The sequence below is a fragment of the Genypterus blacodes genome, unplaced genomic scaffold (genome assembly GCF_046128005.1).
Source record: "Genypterus blacodes isolate CSIRO-AG114 ecotype Tasmania unplaced genomic scaffold, CSIRO-AGI_Gbla_v1 ptg000516l_1, whole genome shotgun sequence".
Classification (NCBI taxonomy): domain Eukaryota; kingdom Metazoa; phylum Chordata; class Actinopteri; order Ophidiiformes; family Ophidiidae; genus Genypterus; species Genypterus blacodes.
In genome coordinates, this window is record NW_027467271.1 from 1 (window position 1) to 4,324 (window position 4,324).

Here is a 4,324-nt window from a genome sequence, read left to right on the forward strand (position 1 = left end):
CATAAAGGTCAAAGGTCAGCCTCTGACTCGATTAGAAACTTTATCTTTATGTAAGTATTTACATTTAAACAGACAGAGAGAAACAGAAGGAGACCGATTAGAGACTGACAGCACAGAAACACATCTGATCTGTTATATAAATAAATATAAATATAAATATCTCTGTAAGCAAATCAACTCATTTAGATTTACAGGAAGTCTGGAAATGAGTCTGATCCAATCAGCCCAAAATAAGTGTGTGTGTGTGTGTCCCAAAATAAGTGTGTGTGTGTGTGTTTCCAGTTAATGAAATGACTCAGTGAGCAAAAATGGCGTGGGAGAGAGAGAGAGAGGAGAGAGAGAGAGAGAGAGAGAGAGAGAGAGAGAGACAGAGAGAGAGTGTGTGTGTGTGTGTTTTGTTTGCCCCCTGCTGTTTCCTTCTCAGCTGAATGTCAAAGTGCTCCTTCCTCGTTCATGTCAATGTTTGTTTGCCCGACAAACAGATGAAGAGTGAAGAGGTGGCAGACGTAACAGTGCAGTACTCACAGCCGCCACCAGGAGCCGCTGGTCCACTCTCGGCCTCATGTGAGGCCTGAAACATTCCACGAAACAAAAGCTCTTTGTTTCTTTCTCTTCATTCTCTCTCCCTCTCTCTCTCTCTCTCTCTCTCTCTCTCTCTCTCTCTCTCTCTCTCTCTCTCTCTCTCTCTCTCTCTCTCTCAGTAAGCAGTCTCCCTTCTTGTCCTTCTCATCTTTCGTCTTTCCTCTTTCCTCCTGTCTCCTCTTTCTTTCCGTCTTCTCTCTTTCTCTCTGTCTTCTCTTCTTCATAATGGATGCTGCACTGGAGGTCACATGACTGCTCAGACTCGGTCACAGAGTCAAAGTGTCTCAGGCTGTTTTTGGTCTCGTGGCCCCAAAATAACAAAGAGAGTTTCAGTCACATCTTTCATTCTGCTCTCACTCACTAATCGCTCCCACCGTGACAGACTGGAGGTCCTGGTCAGGCTGCCCGGTGCTCATGTGCAGCTGGAGAGCCGAGCTCCGTGTTGACAGCAAACACACACGCTGCCCTTCTCTCCCTCTCTTCCCTGCCTCCTCCTCCTCCTCCTCCTCTGTGATGTTTTCATCCAAACACTGAGTGAATATCACACAAACCACATGAGAACATTCCATGATGTCAGGCGGATCCCAAGGGCCGGTCCCAACCTGTCTGAGGTCTGAGGCCTGCGAGGTGTCGGCTCTCTTCCCCGTCTGCTAATGAACGCTGCTAAGGAAGTGGTGGAGCGCTCCCAGCATGCACTGCTGCTGACTCACCCGGGGAGTCGCTGCCAGGCCAGGGAGCGCCGCCGCTCCTCTATGCCTCAGCATAGATGCATGCCTCTGGGTGGAATGGGAATGTGGCAAAGGTTAAAGTGAGAGACAGACAGGTGGCAGTCAGTATCACATATAATACAGACTAAAGATGTGAATTCTTACATTTGTCTTGATTTAAAAGGCAAAACCTGAGAATAAAGTTTAGTTCTTACCTGTCAGTGTTTTTCTCCCTGTGACCTTTGACCTTAACTGGGGAGGCTCTGCAGCCTGGTCCAGAGGGGAGCAGACCTGCAGCTCTGTTTGCCGCTCTGCCGCTCTGTCTCTCTGCTCGTGGTTACTAAGGGACGCTCCATGACGACAGCGATGTTAAAGTGTAAACATGAAACAGGTAAATGGTGACACACTGCCCGGCGCTGACCCGTGTGTGTTTGTTATGATTGGTGGTCCAGGGACGGGCCGGTGCAGGTGTGTGTGTGGGGGATTTGGGAGCAGGTGACGTGTTCCCGTGTTCACGGCTGCCAAAACATGCTGTCACTCTGCGTGATGTAAGCGTGATGGAGCAGGAGCTGTGCGACGTGTCGGGGCAGCCTGCTGCTGGTTACCTCATCACTTCATAACACCTGTGTGACGCCTCACACACTCTTTACCACACGGATCCCAGCTCGGCCCCGGCTCCTGTGGCCTGTGGCTTGTTTGTAGATGATCTTATCGGTTTAAAGTCGTGTTTACGCCCCGACACAGGCAGAAGTTTGGGGCTTTTCCAGAACTTTTTATTTGAGTTTCCCAGTAATCAGGCTGGTCCCTCTGTGAGGACGTCAGGACTTAGGCCTGAGAAGAGGAACAGAAGTCTGAGAGGGAATAACAACAAGATGCTATTTATTAGAAACATTATTAGAACTTTACTATGATGACTTTATTCTCTAAACTTAATTCTAGCAGTAGTTTTGACTTTAACCCCTCATTTAAATGTTTTTCTTCTGTTGTTGTTTTATCAAAAGTAGTACAGGTGTAACTTAAATTTCATTATTTCTAAAAATAACTCCTCCCCTGAAGTACAAATGTTCCCAAACACACTGAAGCCCTGCGGTGAAGTTTATTGACTTTATACTCTCTGTGCTGACTGCAGTTGGATTGCTGCCACAGTGTTTTGAATGAAGCCCGGTCTGTTCCTGTAAATGCCCAGCGGTTTCAGTTTCCACCTCAGACTGGATCTCATATAATGGAGCTCTTCATGCGTGTCCTCACACAGAGCACATAGAGCGGCTCACTGCTCTATATGACACACTTACTGGTTTAGATTCAGGTGAAACAGATTTCTTCTTATTTCACTTTACTATCACTTTTGACACAACTAGCTCACAAAGAAAAGAAAGAAGCCACGATGTTTAAATAAACAGTCAAGAATCCAGAATCTGAATCAAATCCCTTCTGTGTTCAGCTCCCAGTTTGTTCCTCATAAAGCTGAATGAGTGAAAAGCTGAATGGAGCCAGACGGGGAAGCATGCGTGGCGTTCACGGTCACATGGCGGATCGCGTTTCCTTTGTCCCTGAACCCCACATGCTGCTTTGTCTGAGCCGGGGGGATCCGATTTCCCCTCCGCCTTTGATGTCTCCTCCTCCCACGCTTCCACGCCTGCCCTCCCTCCCTCCCTCCTCCCCCATCGCCTCCTCCTCCTCCCACTGAAACCCCACCGCACACACACACACACACTCACTCTCTCGGCCTGTGTTTGGTGGAAACCCGACACAGCAGCATCTGGAGGAGGTGAGTGCTGCTCGCCAGGACGGACCAGAGGACGGCGTCCAATATCAAACTGAGACGTCAGCACCTTCAAACACCCAAATATAACTCAAATATCTAGATTATTGATTTACATGCATGACTGAAGAAGAAGTACCATTTCTTATGTTTACAACAACAAAGAAACCCTCCAGAAAGAGAAAATGGAACTTGAGAAACTTTCACGGTGCATTCAGGGTCTCTAAAACTCCAAACACCTCAGATCAACAGAGCAGTCAGCACCGCAGATAATACATTCCCCCGTAGGAGGCCGGCGAGGTAAACCTGGAACATTCACACTGGAGATTCCAGTCGTTCAGAGTCTCGGTTTTCGCTGTGAGGCAAATCAAAAGTGAAACAAACAAAGAAAGAAAGAAACAGATGTTTGGGTTTCGACTTTAAACACACTCCTGACCACAGAAAGTTTCCTTCAGGTGTTTGGTGCTTTGGTGTGGATGTGACCTTCACTGCTGAAGGTCACGTGGTCCAGAGGAGAGCAGACCACCCGCTCCTCCACCAGGGGGTGTAGGGACTTTGTCTATGTAAGGACAGTGACCAGTACCCCCGCCTCTATCTGTCAGCGCTCCAGTCTGTGTTATCGTCCATGACGACAGAAGCAGAAACTAAAGGAGCCGTCCGTCACATTCCAGCTCAAATACTGCAAAGCATAATATTTACATTCCACATGTGACCTAAATTACCATTGGGCCTGTCCAGGGGGGGGACAGGGGGGCGGGGCTAATCCATCTTAACCATCACCGGGCATCTCCATCTAATTTATACGGCAAAACAACATGTGGTATGTAAAGCACGCCTTTGATTGCATTGTTGCTGAGGCTTCTGGAGGAGGGGGGGGGGGGGAGGAGCCAGACTGTCAGGGTCAGCGGGGGCCTCTTCTCTTCCCGCACGCAGCCGACCCGCTATTGTGGTATTTTCAACGAGCACACATGAGCATTCACACACACACACACACACGTCCTTCCTCCAGCCGGGCTGATGTCAGGGCGCAGGAATGTGAAAAACAGTGGGGGCACAGTGGGGGGCCTTGTTCTCCCACACTCAATGCTCTCTGGGCTGCAATCCAAACCACATGCCACACACACACGCACACACACACACACACAGACACAGCCTGAGACTCAACCAAGTCGTGGTGGGGGGGTTCGAGACCCAGAACACACACACACACACACACACACACACACACACACACACACACACAGAGTGGACTCACAGCTACGAGTTGTTTAGT

General features: G+C 49.0%; 1 long non-coding RNA gene across 2 annotated transcripts; it reads right to left on the reverse strand.

Moving 5' to 3' along the window:
* Window positions 1-657: 657 nt before the first annotated feature.
* Window positions 658-2,904, reverse strand: LOC142990352 (uncharacterized). Of its 2 annotated transcripts, none has more exons than XR_012960777.1 (2): window positions 2,582-2,904; window positions 658-2,120 (listed from the first exon to the last, which is right to left on the reverse strand). It is a non-coding gene; the product is annotated as an uncharacterized LOC142990352 (long non-coding RNA). The 2 variants fall into 2 exon arrangements; XR_012960778.1 differs by having other exon boundaries at window positions 658-2,140.
* Window positions 2,905-4,324: the final 1,420 nt, after the last annotated feature.